This window comes from Sylvia atricapilla, chromosome 2 (genome assembly GCF_009819655.1).
Source record: "Sylvia atricapilla isolate bSylAtr1 chromosome 2, bSylAtr1.pri, whole genome shotgun sequence".
NCBI lineage: Eukaryota > Metazoa > Chordata > Aves > Passeriformes > Sylviidae > Sylvia > Sylvia atricapilla.
Genome location: NC_089141.1, coordinates 5,505,778 through 5,524,567, shown reverse-complemented (window position 1 = coordinate 5,524,567; position 18,790 = coordinate 5,505,778). Strand labels below are relative to the sequence as shown.

General features: G+C 37.5%; 1 long non-coding RNA gene across 1 annotated transcript in view; it reads right to left on the bottom strand.

Moving 5' to 3' along the window:
• Window positions 1–14,531: 14,531 nt before the first annotated feature.
• LOC136373673 (uncharacterized) overlaps window positions 14,532–18,790 on the bottom strand; it is a 51,398-nt gene continuing 47,139 nt past the window's right edge. The window contains exon 3 of the long non-coding RNA XR_010745698.1: window positions 14,532–14,570. This is a non-coding gene — a long non-coding RNA (uncharacterized lncRNA). The remainder of the gene's footprint in view (window positions 14,571–18,790) is intronic.

Below are 18,790 nucleotides of genomic sequence, written 5' to 3'. Positions count from 1 at the left end.
CAGGAGGTGAGGACATGGGGAGAGAGAAAGAGGCAGTAGATAATTACAGAGTTAAAGACTGTGCTTTAGTGCATGTGAACAAATGAGCCATCTTAAATTGCTCAAATCTGCCGTTTTTTTAACTTTTGAGTACTCCACTTTGCTACTTGAAAAATATTCTTTCTGTGTAGTTTTTTTGTTTGTTTGTTTTTAATGCTACTACCATAAAAATCTTTTGCTTTATGTGCCAGAGAACTGGTTCATGCTACAACAGAATGTTGGAAGGGTAGTAGACGACTAGAGGGACATTTCCATATATAGCTTTTTTAACTTCACACTTTGCTTTTTACCTAAAAGCAATTTTGATTTCATTAGGGGTTTTTTGTTTGATTGGTTAGAAGTTTTTTGGGGGAAAACTTTTGTAGCGTTTTATTTAAAATACCGAATTAATTTCATGTGTGTGCCTTTCTTGAAAAACTGCACATCGTAAATAGTTGGTTGGGCATTTTTTAAAATTAAGAATATATTTTGCTTTATATTTATTAAAAAAAAAAAAAAAAAAAAAAAAAAAAAAAAAAAAAAAAAAGAAGAAGAAGCTTCAAACCTCATTTAAACACTGAGATTTGGATCACTTTAAAGGGTTGGACAAAAAAAAAAAAAATTAAAGCTAGGTGAACATCTAAATCACATCCAGAGTGGGACAACCTACGGCAGGACTCTGACACTGAGGAGCACACTGCAAACGTGCCATTGAGAGAGTCACCTAAACGAGCCCAAGAAATACACTCGAATTCCCCCAGTTTGGTCCTCTGTCATGAGCAGTTTGCAGTTTTGTCTGCGAATCGGGTGGGTTTTGCTGTCCCGTTCGGACAGCGGAGCTGTGCCCGTGTAACCCCCGTGGGTCCCGGAGGAGGAGGAGGAGGAGGAAGAGAGGAGGAGGAGGAGGAGGAGGAGAGGAGGAAGAGGAGGAGGAGGACAAGGAGGAAAGGGAGAGGAGGAGGAGGAGGACGAGAAGAGGAGGAGGAGGATGCCCGGCCCGGGCACATCACCCTCCAACGCCGGACCAGGAGCATCCTCTAGCGGCCAGCGCCTCGGGTAGCCCCTGAGTCCTCCAGGAACAAGAATCTTCTGGAAGGCGGAGGGAAATCAGCAACCGGGAAAAAAGGGGAGAAGCCAGAAGGGTACTCAGAGGATGAAAGATATTTTGGCGGTGTCATTTATAGTTCTGTGTAAATGGGAGACGGCTCTCTCCTAGGTGCTGAGTAGCACAGAGAATCCTTTTCCTTTCTGCTCTGGAACACTCTCATCATCAGCTGTGCTTTGGGGTGTAAGAAAACAACAAGAAAAGGGACAGAAACACACACACACACCCCGCCCTCTCCCAAAACATACCAACAACAACAAAAATCCCGAACACGACAATATCCCCAAATGCCCACAAAAACCTCCTGATGAAAGCAAACCCAAACATCCCACAAATCCAAACACTTTGAAAGGACTGTGTACACAACTCTGAAGTGTGTTACATTTGCATTAAACTTGTAGCCACTTCACTTAATCAACAGCCGTGTTACATTCTAATCAGCCTACACTGGAAAAGAAAAAGGGGCAAATAGAAAAGAAAAAAAAAGAGCGATCACATGAACTTGCCATTTCCCCAGACCTTAAAACAATCTCATTGTGGTTAAAAATAAACAAATAAATTCATAACTAACCAACCAACCAACAACAACAAAAAAAAAATCAATCAAACAAATAAATAAATATATCTAAAAAATATAGAAAGAATTGCCCAGTAAGATTTCCCCAGGTTAACTGCTTGGGAACTTTAGAGAATTTGGTACAGATGTGGATTGAAGGTTGGCTCTCTATACTATTATTATGAGCTGGGATCGAGGCAAGTAAAAAGCCTTTGGTGGGTACATACTGGTTGAAAATATAAATTAGTTTGTTAGAGCATAAATCACACAGCAAATTCCAGGAACTAGAAAGCAAAGCACAAGGACCTAATGTTTTACAGCCCATGAGGATTGCACCTGGGATCAGAAATGGTCACTTTAGGAGATGCAGGGTGAGGACCACGAGCAATTCGCTCTGGGTTTGGTGGGGAGGATGGCTTTTGGGAGACTTCCAGCCTCTCAACACCCTTTTCTCTTCTCCTTGGCTGGCTGCCTTCTCTCAGGCAGCATTTGCCCTCCAAACACATCAGAACAGAACACATTCACCTGGACTACTCTTAATAGCCTGACACATTCCAACCATGCCTGGGCTAGGAAAAAAGGCAGCACATTTTGGCAGGTATGACAGCAATATGGTCAAGTGCAGCCAGTATGTTTTTAAAAGTGACTATGCTTGACTCCCAGGCAAAGCTTAAAATTAGTCATGACCTCATGTGTAATATTTTGAAATAAAATTTTCTAATTTACCATGGGTTTCTACAGAGGATAATTTTAGGGAATCTTTGATGTGTTTTAAAGCAGACTGTATTTGCCTGTCTTCTCATGAGAGGAAAGTGTGACTCAGTTTTGTCCCATTTCTGCCTGAATGCAGTCAGAGACAGCAGAGCACTGTGCCAGCAGCAGTGACTGAGACACCACGTGCCTGTGGATTAGCCATGACCTGGCCACCACGAGTGGCACTCCAGCAATCTCAGACTGCTGCCTGAGGATGTACCCATCACTGATCCCTGATGTACACATCACTGCAGAGAAGTAGATAAAGAAATTTAAGTATTCCTGATGTCCACTAGAGCTGCGAGACACACACCAAGTGCAGGGTGTTGAGAGCAGTTATCTGTCACAGTACTCTAGATGGAGAAAACAAAAAATTCTCTGAAAACGAAAAAATTACTTCAGCAGTGACAACTGTCCTTTAAGCACTTCACTTGCACTCCTATCGAGAAACCCTGAATCCTAATTTTTAAACACCAGGCACAGATCACATGTACTGCTGATCCAGTGCTACAAACCTTTTATATTTCAGTGCAGTGGAGACTTAGAGACAATGCTGGTAAAGACACAATGTGTCAGGAGAGCAAACATTTACTCTCAAATTTCAATCAGACTTAATCAGGTCATGACATAGCACATATACATTGTTATGGATATATATATATGTGTGTGTGTGTATATAAGAGTGTACATACCTTCTGTACCTAATTAAATATATACACACAAAATAATGCAATCTTAATTGGCTACTACAACTTAAGACAGTTTTTGTCTACATACCTATTAAAATACAAACATATGCTCAGGGGGAGGCAAAAAGAACATTAGAAACTTAAAAGGAAAGGAATAAAGAACAAAAGACATGATAAAGTCCAGGCACAATTCTGGTAAGTTTGCCAATAAAAGATGCACCAGACAGCGACGAGAGAAAAGCAAAGAGGATGACCTGTGGTGTAAGAACATAAAATAAATGAGAAAGCTACAAAATCACTAGCAGGATAGAGAATGTGGTAATGATTCTTCCCTCTTTCCCATTAGGGAGCGTCAAATACAATTATCAGGCAGCAGCTTTAAAACCTACAAGAGGAGTACATTTCCACACAGCTCATATCTAGATCCTGCAACTCATTGCAACAGAACACTTCATTAAGTGTAAATGTTACCAAGGAAAACCTTGCAAATATATGCAAGAAAGTAAATCACAGCCTATTAACACAATGATACAGGTATGACCTCTGCCTTAGGACAACTGTCTGATCCATAAAAAATAAATACAAAAAGAATGAAGAAACATCACTATTTGTCTGACCAATTCTTCACGTTTTCCATTCTTTATCTCTGTAAGGTTTTGTTGTTTTGTTTTTTTTTTTAACTTATCTTCTCCATGCAAGCTTAGGTCTGCAGCCTACAAATTATTTTATTCATCACAAATGTTTTATATTTTGTTGCTACTGCTGTAATCACCAAACATTCACAGCATCCTTCCAAACCTGGCTATTCCTATGTAATTCAGTGATGCTCTTTCAGCATCCCAGAGTAATAGAAGAAAAGTGTTTGTAGCAAGTGTTTGCATTTATTCCTTTCTAAATCACTTGGTAATTTTCATCTGGTAGATTTAACATTTTTTTATTACCTTATATTTCACTTTACAATACTGAACTTCTAGGACTTTTAGAAATGGAGAAGTGAAAAAAGCACAATTTATAAATAGTACTGTGATAATCCTATACACATAACGATGAAACGAAGAACTGGAGAGCTCTTTATAACCACTGCTTTATCCTACTGACACTGATTTGCTGAAAAATGCATTTACAGATTGATTCTCAATGAATTATTAAAGCTTTATTAATGCTACAGGTAGCATAAGCTGTTATTCCTCCGGTAGAAATACTCCATGAAGAGTTCACAGGTAGCCATAGACTGGCTGGATTCCCTTTCAAAAAGCTAAAATTGCTCCATATTTGAGTCCATATTGCTGCATCTTTGCCAGCTAACCAGAGCAGAGCTAAGCACCGTTCATTAGAGTTCTTGCAAGCTTCACAGAGATTAAGGAATCATATAAACTTAAAAAGGGTTTCCAGCTGAAATTTTTACAGCCTTTACTATAGTGGAGTTTAACCTCCATGGCTGAGGTTTGTAACTGCTACCAGAATGTTGCAGAACAGCAGGAGGATCATTACCAAAACCAGCAGCTGGAGGAAAAAAATGCACCAAAACCATAAAGCAATAACTCATGCCTGCCCACAGAAAGACTAACTCATCATTCCATTACATACAAAGGACATCTCAGCCAGGACTGTAACCCAGTATTAAGCCAAACATAGTCAATAATCACTGAAATATTGTTATTATTGTTTTTTGTTCACATATAGGTTGTGGATATAATAGTCTGCTGAAAGCAAACTTATACCTTTTCACAGGCAGGGATGCAGTACCTTCCAAGTACAAAGTGTACAACACAGTACAAGTGTAAAAACGCAGATAATTCAAACTTCTAGTTCGAATATCTTCTAATATCTTCTAGATTGGGTTTTTCTTTAGTGTCTTCTCTTCCCTTTCTTTTTTTTTTTTTCCCTCATCAGTAAAGATATAATTCTACTTTCTCAAAGTTGACAAAGACTGGACAAACTCATCCTTTTAATAAAAGAATGGGGTTTTGTTAACCAGTCTGTTACAAAAAAGACTTGATTTGATGCTGGTGTGATGAGGAAAACTTGAAGTACAATTTTTATAGTATAAAATGGAAGGTTCAAGGTGGAGAACAGGCTCTGGAGTTCCTACTGCCTCTGTAGAGCAGACAGGTTGACACATTTTATGGCTGCCTAGCAAATACTAGACATATTCCAGCTGCTTTAATAAAGGAAATTTTACCGCATATTCTGTAACAACAAAATAATATCTGTATAATAAATCACTCAGAAAACAGTCAGTCCCATGAATATTAAAAGCAAACTAACTCAGTCTCCTTGTGAGTAGACATTATCCTGAAGTTTATATGGTTGTCATGTCATGTCCCTTCTGCGTTTTCACACCAGAAAAAACCTTCCCAAATGTGTAAGTATGTCATTGGCTTAGCAAAGAGGTTTATAGATTTTTCAGGAGTGTAGGGGTGTGTCACAGTCTCAGTTCTGGGATAGGGAAGTTTGTTAAACAGCAAAAAAGTTTTCTTTGTCTTCACTGAGTGCAATGAAAGCTGTACAGCTTGGCCTTTATTAATGATCTCCTCCCCATCCCCAAATTACCTCAGATTTACTTGATATTCCACAACCCTGCCTTCACAAGGCTAATGTTACCTTAAATCACCTACATTTATAGGTTTTCCTCTCTTCACAAAAGGAGAATCACAAACCTTTCACATCAGAATAAGTTACATACTACTTTTTGTATATTTACCCAGATCAGAAATAGAACAGGACTTTGGTTTGGGTTTTTTTAGTCTGGGCTCTTTTCTTACATGCAACATACCAAATACAACTTAGACCCAAATGAAAAATGTGATCAAATTATTCTTTTTTTTAAAATCAAGTAGTAAAATTCTTTTTAAAAAGATATGCTAAAATATTTGAGAATTGGAAACATTCTTCCAAAACTATAAAAAATATAGCACATTTTCAGGATATAATGTGTTAAAATATCCATACTTTTCACAATGGAATTTAGCTGCTTTTGGAAATCTGTACAATCTTGCTACCATTTTGTTTGCTATACAGAAGAATAATCTTTCTAATTGGCTAGACATTATCCTGCATACAGCTAATATGTTTAAGTAGGTGTGACAAAATCCACATCAAGAGTACACCTGAAGGAAAAGTTTGAGCAGGGAAAAGTTTGAGCAGATAAAAGTTCAAGATCTAGAGTTGTTCAGGATGAGCTATGCAAATAATATCTGGGAAATCTCACATCCATTATGACAGAAGAGCCATATGCCTCTAAAAATGCTTAAAACAAACACAAATGCTTATTGCAAGAGTAAAGAAAGTGGAGCTAGAGTAACTTTTTCAAGAATCTGCTGACCAAAAAGAGAACTGCCTTATGTCACTGGGGAACACATTTTTGTCATAAAAGTGGAAGGAATACAAACTGTAATACATTAAAAATATAAAATAATATTTTTAAAGCCCTTTATGCAATTGTTTCATCTCAGAGCAAGTGTCAAACCTGCTGCTTTCATTATAAATGTGCTGCATTTCGTGATGTTAATTTAAAGTTACACACTGTGAAGCATTGGGCAAAGACTTTACCTGTACCTGCACTAATGCAGTTCTATTTGTAAGGCATACTGAGGTCTGACAAAGGCAGCCAGGCAGGAGAATCTATTGCATTTCTCATATTTGCATATCGTAAAATGATCCAGGCAGGGACATCTGTGGTTCCAGTGTATGTCTATATTTCATATATTGTATGTCTATATATTTCATATTTCTATATGTATATATCCTTTACATGCTCTCATCAGGGATATAATCCTTGTGACTGCCTTCAATTCATGAGATGCAGAGATGCCAGAAGAAGCATATTTAAGGCTTAGAAAAGCATTTTTATGTGTTTGAAAGTTATGTGTTTAGATGGCTTTCTGAAGCATTGATAACACCCTTTCAAATTTAGGTTCTACACTTTTCCACTGAAAGTCACTGAAACCATCTCTCCAAAATAATTTTTATTATGAGTTTTAACATCACTAGGTGCTGTTCTAGTGCTTCACTTCATTCTGTTAGATCTTTTGGAAGACACTTACCAGTTAGGAGCTATTAGAAACAAATAGATGCTCTTGATTAGACTCTAAAAAACTGGTTCACCCACTCAACAGATTTTGGATTTTGAGATGCACAGCAGGCAAAGACAAATATTATCTACTTCCAGTTCCAGGTTTTCCCTTAGTATTCATGGGAACAGATAGTGTAATTCTGAGACAAGGACGTGCACCTTACAGTTTCAGGCAGCTGGGTTTTATTCATGGCTGGATTCTGGACCTTTCTGAAAAGGATTCTGTTCAGAAAGAATTCCGAGCCGCAGATCTTCTCCTCAGCCAAGTCCTGAGGCCTGAGGGCTGCCCTTGCACACAGCTGCTCTGTGACTTCACTGCATAAAGCCATTAGTGAGCTTCTTCCCACTCTCCAGCATCAACACCTGCTCATTTGGGTGATGCAAATTCTTGGGTGATCTCACTGGCAATCAATATGAATTCCTAGGATATGGACTCTCTTACCTCGTCAAAAGCAAATTTCCTTAACTGGCCACTTGTTTCTGCTGGCCACTCATCGTTCAATAAAGGAATAAAAACCATCTTCAATGCAGCCAGGAAAGCTGCACTTAGCAAGTGCATTAACTTATCAAGTTCTGCTCGGGTTGTCTCCTGTCTTATCATTTGGATTACTGCACAGAGCTTAATAGCAGCTGGGTTCACTGCTCCATGGACTGGAGAAGAATCAGTTTATAAATGATTGCTTATGACAACTGAATTATCCAGAAGTTTAGAGTTAAGTATTTGCTGTGCTGATCATTTAAAAGATAAGATGGGGATCATTTAATGGAATCTGAAGCATAACGTGGCTGAGGAGATGATAGTTTACGATCTACACTTTCGTTACCAGAATAGCATTTAACATAGTATTCCACAGAAGGAATGGCATAGAAAATGCTGAAAAAGGGGGTAGCTGCACGTGCACAAGATCACCTGCTTTTATGCAGTACTGGTGTTATGTAGTGTAAAACAAGTGTATGTTAATGCCTTCCAAAACGAGCCAGGAATTGAAACCTGTGAAGCAATATACATATTGAGACATTCAATAAATAAAATAGAAGGACAGTTCACATGGACACAAGTTTTACAAAAAAAAAAAAAAAAAAAAAAAAAAAAGCTAAAAAATAATTATTAAAAAGCAAGGGCAGTGGTAACACAGTGCCTGCTTTCAAGCATATACCTTGCAAAGTATTTTCTTTGCAAGAGAAAAGTTAACCTAATTGTGAAACTCTCAGTAGCATTTCCATCCTTAGGCAACATTTTACAGCTATTGCTCATGCTGTGCTTCTGGCAAGCAAATATCATTTTTAAATAACATGGGAGGAATGCAGATCTGGAGTCAGAGTTCACCAGGAAGATGAGCACAGGGCTCAGGGTTTAGTATACAGGTCACTTGGAAAACCAGCAGCAATACATTTTCTTAGTAATCTTTGTTGGTTAGAGATCATTGTGGTTCACAACAAAGACAGAATGTCTGTCTGTCTGTCTGTCTGTCTGGTATGACAGGTATATAACAGCTCTCAAAACCAGACACTCCCAAAAAACCCACTAATTTAGTCTCAATCAGCACACCTGAAAGTCAGACTGAAGGAATCAATTTTAAAATGTAATCTTTCTGCTGACAATTCCCATCTTGCAGAAAATGTATCACCAGGTCATCCTCTGCCATTAAGCTGTAGGCAAAAACATGAATGACAGAATAATGGCTCATCCTTGGCAAAAACCAATAATGAGAGAACCCAGTTTTCTAGGTTAAAGTCCAGTTACTATCCACGTATGAAATATTTTGAAAATTAAAAGACATCTATTAAGCTTGGTCTTTAAAACTAGCATGCAAAGTTTTACTGAGGAAAATTACTGTTGAAAAGGGATCTTTGAATGCTTTCTTGCAAGGCTTCAGGATTTGACTCATTGCAGAGCAGTTTTGTTTTACTTAGTCAATTATTCTAGCTCTATTCCTGAAGCAGCAATAATGAATGGACATATAAGAAGCACCCTAAAAGTGTTGCAGCTTATCAGGAGAAATCTTCATCAACTTCTTCAGACAAACAAAGTCGCTAGAATGGGCACAATTTCCCTTTTTTTATTTTCTCCTTGACTTAGATAAAAGCAAGAGGATTGAATAAACTCAGAGTTTATAAGAAAAGCTCCTTTTTACCTGTGAAGAAATATGGCCCCTGAAGTCTGAGAAGCAGAACACATCTACCTCTTTATTAATACTAAAAACTGGGTGTGAATAGAACTTAAAAGACTTGTTTTCTTTCCTTCCTATGTTACACTTCAGATACCTATGCATTTACACTGAGAGTCTCCAAGGCAGAATTTCTTTCATTTGAAGTAAAATAATTTTTTTATGCTTTTTATTGATCAGATCTGCTCAGGTAGCACAAAAACAGAAGTTTCCAGATTTACTAGTTGTTTCTCAGAAGTGATGCTTGGAGTGACTGATTAAAGGGGTAAACTCCTGGCCTCATCAAAGTTTTCACAAAGCTTTCAACAATGGTTTGCTGGTCTAAATGCATGCTACTAGTACTGCTGAAATGAAATGCTCCAAGAACAAACTCATGGCACTTTTCCAAAATTGCCATGGAATATTGATAGTACTTCTCTTCCTTCCTACCCCAACACTTAAATTAAAACACGTTTTCAAATGCAACTAAGTTTTTTTTAAAAAAAGAACATCTCGTGGGCCATAAGAAATATTCAATTGGAAACACTTCGTGACAATTTTTGTTTATTGCATATTTCTTTGTGTCAGGCTGGCCATTCCTACTTCAATGTCACTGAGTGGGTATTAAAATGAGTGACACTAGCCATGACCCAAACCATTGAAAGTGAGTAATGATGGGCAGCTGAGCCCCACACTGAAAAGCTGTTGCCAACCCCCCTGCTCCTCCTCCCTCACTTTTTCCCAACCTTTTGGCCAGATCTAATTTAAATTTGAATACCTTAAGTAATTGCCAATATTTGTAAAGTCACTATATGCAACTGCATTAAAGACAACAGATTTCTGTGTACTGTTTTGCAAGGATTTTTTTTTGTTTTGTTTTGTTTTGTTTTAATGCCCTGTAGTTGCTGGGAAGGTGCTGGGTAAAACTTGCCGCGGTGCACAATTGTTTTATACACTTTCCCCTTACTTCATTCTTTAGTGAACATCTCTGGAATAAGTAATTACTGTGGGAACACTTCTTTACAGCAATTCTCAAACAGCAAAATTGGCAGAGGTTGGTTTTATAAAGTTCACAAACTGAATGGTGCCTTATTGCCATAAACAAAGGGATTTTAACTACTAGCATTAAAATACTCTAAGAATAACAGATAAGTGAATCTGTGAATAAAGATAAGTCCTTAATTGACAAGAAAATGAAGGATTAAGCTAATGCAGCATTATAGCAATATGCCAGGGATTCAAACTTTGGCCTACATCACCATTTTGGACTAAATGATTATAAAAGCTTTTTGAATGACAGAAAGCAGGACTCCCCTGAGAAATTTTCTGCCTAAAATTTGTCAAAATAAGTGCAGCTCACACTAAGACTCAATATAGGGTCTCTAAATGAATACATAATGTATTTAGTTACTTAAGATAATTGAAGTCTTGCCAATTTAATTAAAAATAAGCCATGTATTGAAAGGAAAAGATATTTCAGAATCTCACAACTACTGGTACCACTGGATGAATTTGATGAATGTGTTTCTTTATCTTCTGCCTACTGGCTTTACCTGACAAATCAAATATCTTTTGCTTGAAAAGACAGTTCAGGCAAAAGTTCAGGAATCAAATCCAGAAGTCATAATGGGCTTAACTGAATAAGAACTGCTAGCCTTGAACAGCACTAGGTGTACATAAATATGTATGTTGATCTAAAGTCCATCTAGACAGCATCTTAAAAATCTCATTGCTTTTCCATTTGGCCTTGACACCCTGCAAAACCTTTGTAAAACAAACCAACAAACAAATAAATAAAATTAAAAACTAAACATAGAAAGAACTTAAGTGAAACCTGAAGAGTTAAAGCTTCAAGAGGTATTTCAAGCTGATCTTCCCTTTGAATCGAACTAGTGGGTGAATACCTAAGGTAAGATAAATATACTTTTTCTTGATTACTCAGAAATCAAGGATGTGAGAGAACAAGTTCAGGTTATTACCTAAAAAGGAAAAGGATTTATTCAGACACACTTGTGTAATTTTGATAACTATAGCAAAAGAGGAGATGAGACATCCTATTCCTATTAATAAGTGCATAATGGCATGTTACTCCATGTACAGTCAGAAAAAGGTAAATCATTTTCTATTGAAACTGCTGGGTACAGATATGATTCTCCCCTTCCAGGTCTCATAAACCAGCTCTAAACCCTACAATATCACAGGGGGAGTAGTTCTGAGACCTAGTTTGTCTGAAGCAGTTAGAAACTGTGTTTTCTCCTGGGACAACCAGAGCACTTAACAACAAGAAAACTTAAGTTCTGTGTTGGATTGAAATCAAACCGAACAATTGTAGAATAGTTTGGGTTGGAAGAGAACTTCAGAGGTCATTTAGTCCAACCTGCAATGAGCAGAGACATCTTCAACTAAACCAGGTTGCTCAGTGCCTCACCCAACCTTGACCTTGAATTTTTCCTGGGATGGGACATTGACAATCTCTCTGGGCAACCTGTTCCAGGGGTGCTCCAAATGCTTTTACCCTTAATGTTTGAAGCAATCTGTAAAGACATGTCACTACACAGGCATGTCCAGGCATCTGCATAAAAGCCTTGCCTTACCCATAATTCTTCTTGACTCAGTCTGAGCTCAGAGAAGAGAAAAGCATCACTCAGTGTCGATAAAGACAGTACTCAACTCCAACACTGGCTATTCCACCTTTCCTTTTTCTACAATATCCTTCCCTCCCTGGCATCAATATAAAGCACATAAATATAATAACTACATCTGAAAAAGTGGACCTTATTTAGTGGCACCCATTACCAGGTGATGAATGGTAGCTTCCACTTTGATAATGGACTGTGTTCAGAAGCCCCACATACCTATGACATTGTTTTGAATTCCTTCATTCTGAAAGAGATGGGTCATATCTGAAAATTTTCATTCTAACTTTGAACTATGACAGGACATTGTCAACAATCTTTTGGAATCTGTTAGAAATTATTTTCATAGAAAGATTCTGTTATTGTCTAGAACTTTTGTTGAAATTTGACGAAAAAATAGGATTGAACCCTGCTCTGAGCAGATGGTTGGACTAACTGACCTCAGGAGGTCCCTTTCAAACCACATTCTATTATACATCTATGATAACATTGTCATCAGCTGCAATGATCTTGTGGACAGTCTCTTTTATATTCTTCTCTAAATTCACAGAACAGGTTTACTCAGTTTCTGGGATTTGATCAAATTTTCTGTCTTATTGGATGAAACAAGTACCACTCTGCAGCTTGAGCAATGTCCTTTTACAATCCTATGAGTTCCATTCATTCATTCGTACCATAATACAATTTAGGGTTTTTAGCAATAAGTTAATTCAAATGAAGTAAACAGATATCTCTATTTTTATTTATTTTCAATAAAAATAATCTAATGAGGTTCTAGGTAATTTTACTGTTACTCCTTCTCCTTCCAAATCGGGATGAATTCTATGCAACTATCCACAGATCTAAAGACTTACAGACAAGTCCTTAAGAATCAGACAAACTGTTTTAAGAGTGAAATAGTCAAGGCAGAATCTTCTGCAGCATATTAGCTCTGTCCCCTAAAAGAGAAGATGAAGGAAAATTTAAAAAAAAAATAAATAAAAGGAGGGAGATAAACTAAATATCCAGTTGCTAAATCTGAAATGCAAGTAAGCCCCACAGTCTATAAAAGACTCTGAGGAAGTGTTAACCCACACAAGATACTTAAAATGTGACCAGAGAAAGATGAGACAAAAGAAAACTACTAAAGAGATTAAATTGACAAAGAGAGCGAGTTTACGTGCAATAAAGTCAGCAAGTTCAAGTGGAAACAGATCTGGAAAAGCAATTCACAGTAATTTGTGGGATCCATTTCTTTCTCTGGAGATTGACAAGCTCCAGCAGTGCACAAAGTTGCTGTGACTGGAAGTCAATGTTTAAGAGGGCTCGGAGCCATCTCTGATTTTTTTGTACAGTTTACATTTAAAATTTTCTCAGAATAAGTGTTGGTATGTCATGCTACATATAAACAGAGCTCAGAATATTGGTTTTACTCTGAATTTCAAGAACAAGTGCAGAAAGTGGATGACTAAAGTTATGGTAGACCTAATTTGTTTTAGAGAAAAACTTTTATAAAACTACAAAATAATAAAGGAAAACATTCTTTGACAATCAAAGAATCACTAAGTTAAATGAAGAGCAGAATGCTCCCTTGCTAGTAAAAGAGTGAAATGATGGGGTTATGGAGAAACAATTCTATACATCAGGAGACTGTGTCTGGTTTGAAAAAAGACTCATACAAAGGTATGTGGAGTGCAACTGCAGTAGGAAAGGAAACATGTCAGAGATCATGTGTCAGCCTTAAAAATCTGTGAGGGTTTTGATTGTTTTCCTTCATTGGATCTTTGGGAATCTACTTTAAATAGCTCCCCTTCCCAACATGGTCGCTACTTGTTCACTGAGATATTTCTCCTAGAAATCACAGCAGAAAGATATCCCAAGAGAGCATCTGCAGACTACTCTTTATGTTCATTATAAGGAGTTGTGGAGAATACAACAGAACAATATCAAAAAATTGTAATTGAAAGCTCTCCAAATCAGAGGTAATTAACTGCTGATAAACAGTTACTTCAGAAAAAAACCCAGAAGTATAATGAAACCTTACAAGTGAACCTGATATTAAACCTAATATGGACATACCAGCTGAATGTAGAGACCCTGCTGCCATGCACAAGTCATCACAGTTTGTGCTTGGACTGTGCATCCAGGACTAACTAACCAATGCTGCAAGAACGTAGGTGCAATATGGAAACAAAGTTCCAAGCTCATCTGCTGAGCATGTCCTTTCAAGAGGAGAACCTGAATTTGAGCACTTACTGTCTGTTTCAGTGCAAAGTTCTAATCAAAAGTTTGCTAAAAGCACTGTTAATACAGTTGCATGAGTTAGAAGACAACTTCTGTAATGAGAAGCAAGCAAAGAATGCATTGAGACCCATTCTAACATAATTAAAGTCAATGAAGATCCATTTATAACAAATTTGTTATCTTATTTCCTGTGCCAGCTTGGTTTGAACACCAAAAACCCCAAATTCCTTTCAATACTGTTACCTAACATACATGAGCTTTCCTGGGCTTAGTTCTGTTCTTAATACACAAGTTTAAATGGCACAGAAGAGGACCTAATTTTACACTTACAAAGGCAGCTGTGAGGATAAAATTCTCCACAGTTAAACCTTGGCAGGTTGGCATCCATGTTGAGAAAAAGAGAAGAAAATCTTCTTTACACATTAAGTTTAGCATTATTTATACATCTGTGGTATAGTTCCAAAGCAGAAGGCTTTGTTTACTGCTGGCAAAGTCATGCATGTTCACGATGTTCAGCCTTTATTCATGAAGTTTATGGAACTTAAAACCTTAATGGTGTAGCATTCTTGTGTAAGATATTTTACAGGTGACTTTTAAACAGGTTACACTATATAATCAACATCTAGATAAAAATTCTCGTTGTATTATGGAAACATAAAAATCTGGGAACTTGATTAAAGTTTCTCATGCCACATTTAAAACAGTACTGCTTAAACTTTAAAACCAAGAGGAAAATACTTCCTTTCTGAGTCAAACTGCTGATTAAAATCTTTTAGGAGCTGTGGGTCATCAGCATCCCTGAGAGTCTAACATTTATTTAAGGTATGACTAACTTTAAACCTTGATGTTTGAAATGCTTTTGTGGATTTTTTTAATCTTCTTTTTTTATTATACTAAATTATTTTTAGTATATGCTTATATTTCTTACGATTTCCTCTGGAGGAGTTGATCACAGAAGAGGAGTGGATGTTTTTGTTTTAGCCCAGTGTTTTGTTGAGATACTTGGCTGTAAAATTCATACCTTTTTTTTTTTTTTTTTTTTTTTTTTTTGAAAAACAGACCAATCAGGTCTTCTGTCCTTTCAGGAAAAAACTAAACAAAACAAAACAAGCAAACATAAAAAGAAAAAAAAAATTCTATTCAGTTATAATACCAATAACTGTGCTATGGCAATACTAAATAAAGTGGGATTCAGTCCTGGAGATGGGTTTATTTCCACAATGTAGAGCAAGGCCTAGTTTGTTTTATTGCCTTTTTCTCACTCATTTGATGTTGTCTAGAAAATGGCAGAAATTATTTTCTAGCAGCAAGTAGACTTCCCCATGTTTAGGTAAGATAGCTGGCGGTCTCAGATCTACAACATGAAAATTATACTTCTGTGAAGTTGCTTTGCTTGCTGGCACTCTCAATTCAAAAATCAGCAACTTGAAGAGAATATGTCACATCTCACTCTCTGCAGGACTGTCATGAGATGAGTAATGTTGCTGTTTGGAATTACAAATGGAAACAGAAAGAAATTCCTTAACAACAACAACAAAAAAATTAAATATGAAAGCCAAGCAGCTTCAATGAAAATAAACAAACATGCCAAAAAATCCCAGCAAAACACCACCAATTTGAGCAGATTTCTGAGGAAGCACAAGGTGATTTCTAACAATTCCCTACACAAACCACCTCCTTGGGTTTGAGGTGCTGTGCTGTGGATCCAGAAGCCTGGAGGACAGCCCAAGTCTAGCTTTTACCCTGACAGCTCCATGAGAGGGGTACTGAAAGACCAAAGGAAGCATTGCTTTGTCTTGATGGGAAAGCCCGAGCTCCAGGGGACAGAATGGCACTGGTAATTCTGGTCACTATAAATAGGATATATATCCATACTGCCATATCATGTTACTTGGCTTGTGCTATTGCTTAGGACAGATTGAGCCACAGGCCAAAACTATGTCAGGGAGCACACAAACAATTAAACAGCACAGACAATTGCACGCCTGAACTAAAAATAACAACCCAATCTTATTTCGCTCATTAATATGGACATAAAGTAAAAGAGTTGAAAATCACCTCCCTGCCAGCAGATAGCAGAAATTTGTTGCATACTTTCAGGAGTTTAAACACAACAGTAGTGGAATGCCAAACCTGCTCAGTTTAGCTGTGGTTCACAGATATCTGAAACCAGGACCCAGCCAGTCCAGCAGAGCTGAGGGGCACCATGTCTTTACAGAGCCCCAAGTAAGCTGATACCCTCTGTCCTACATTTGCAGGCTCATTTCTGTTTGGAAATACCTGAAAGGAAATATTCTGTTTAGTTAGAAGTGATCTTGCTTTCTTTGCACATAAACACAACTTAACTTTTTATTCTAAAACCAAACAGAATTACTTGCTTTAATTTCCTGCTTCTGACTACCTTTGCATGAAGCAAATTGTCTGACACACTGCAAGCTAACTTATGGGCACAGAAACAAGAAATAAAATGCTGGATTTCATCAACTTTGGGGGAAATACTAAATAGATTATATATATAGGAAGGGAAACTAAAAGAAAGACACATGCATTAGCATGACACAACTGGTAGCTATTGCTATTTTTACTGAATGTTGAAGTATTGGTATTCAAGCATGGATTCTTTAGGCGAGGTAAAAATTTTACTTGTGAAGTTAAGAATGCAAATAACTTGTCACTCACAGCATCATGTGTAGGCACAAGCAAAAGCAGCTATTTCCAAGAGCATTAAGATCGTATTTGTAGTGTTTAGAACTAGAAATTACAAGTGGCAGAATGCTTAGTAAGCAAGAGGGAGTTAAGCAACTTATCACAGTGAAGACTGAAGCAATCACAGAGAAATATGCCTAAAAGAGAATGCTGAGCAAAGTTTTTCAGTCTCTTTAGCAACTTTCTAGACTATGTGAAAATGAAATTTCACCCCTCCACATTTCAGGATTGTTGCAATTGGAAAATAAATCATTGATGGAAAGCCCTTTCCAATCCATTAATTTGGGAAGGGCACATGCATAGCTGCTGAGTAAAGTAGAAACCAGTATTGAAATAAAAACAAAGTGGCAGGCAGATCCAAATGAAAAGTGGTGGAGCAAATGCTGTTGAAGCTCAAGATCTGCCAAAAGCAAGTGCATAAATACAAAGGTAGAAATAGGAGAACAGCAGTGCTATCACGGTGCAGTATGGAACTCCTGAGCATCCTCAGCCCTGGGTCTACTGGGAAAGCTGCTCTTCAGTTTGAAGAACACAGACATGATGAAATTATGAAATAATGAAATGATAGAAAATACTAAAACCCAGAATATATGGAAGTTTACTCAACCAAGAAAAGATTATCAGACAAATGTAACTGTCTGGGACAGACCAAGATAGTCTTCAGTTTTCCAGCTGGCACTGTGACAACAGTCATGCCTTGAAACCCATGCAACTTGGGTTTCAAGTTTCATGATAAAACCAAAAATATTCTTTGGGGCAGATTTATTGTGTTGGGAGCTTTTTGACTCTATTGAGCATTATTCTTTTCTGTTCGAGTTCTTGTCTTGATAGGAGTAATAAGTAAAAAGAGTAATTGTTCTAAGTCAACAGTAATCCAGGACACAGGTTGACGATCACTATGGAAGAAATTTAATAGTTATGTCTTCTACTATCAGCATATGAAATGTTCAGTTTGAGTGGTGGCCAGTGCTGGAGCCTTCCTCTTGAGCAAATGAAGGTTAATCAGGAAAATGACCTGTTGAGATGTGCATGTTGAAAGGTTAGACTGCCACAAAAACACTCTAACTTGTGTCTCAAAATGAGATGTAGAAGCCAGAGGACACTCATTGGCAACCAGCCCTATACTGTACTAATTCTTTAAATTTGATCCATTTGATTTCTTATTTCAAAATACAGTTTGGCTGATACATTTTATGCAAATAATTTGAATAGTACCTGCAATGTCATAAGAGAGAAAATTAGTAAAATCATATTGCAGTGCAACAAAAAAGCTGAGGCTACAAGACTTTGCATCTTTCCTAGCCCCTGACCTAAGAAGAGGAGAGGTTGTTCTTTGTCCATTAGATGTGGCCTCTGCTACCCAGTCTGCATTCAGGAGAGAATCTCCCAGCACTGCTGCATGTCTGGGTGTGTCTTCCCAGTCTGGGCACACCAGGTGACACAGTGCAGCCTCACTGTGCTGAACACCAGTGTTAACAAGAGCTGCTAATGCAGTGGTAAAGAAACAAATCCAAACACTAATGGAGCTTGTCACAGTTTAAACCTTTGGATCCATAACTATAGTGGTCTTTAAGAGTTTATGATCTCTTCTTGTTGTCCTTGAGGTCCCTGACCAGATTTAATTCTACCAGATAGAATTGATTTAGCTTTCCTAACCTGACCCCTGGTGGCTCAGATGATTTCTCTGTATTTCTCCCTGGCTACCTGTCCTTGCTCCCACCCTCTGCAGGTTTCTTTTTTTGTGTTTGAGTTTGTCCAGGAGCTTCTTGTTCATCCACACAGGCCATTGAAGTGTTCCTGCATATTCTTAAAGGTTTCCTTAAGGACAGCTTGACTTCTCTGACCACATCAGTTCTGTGTACCTGCCCCTGAGGACTCCTCT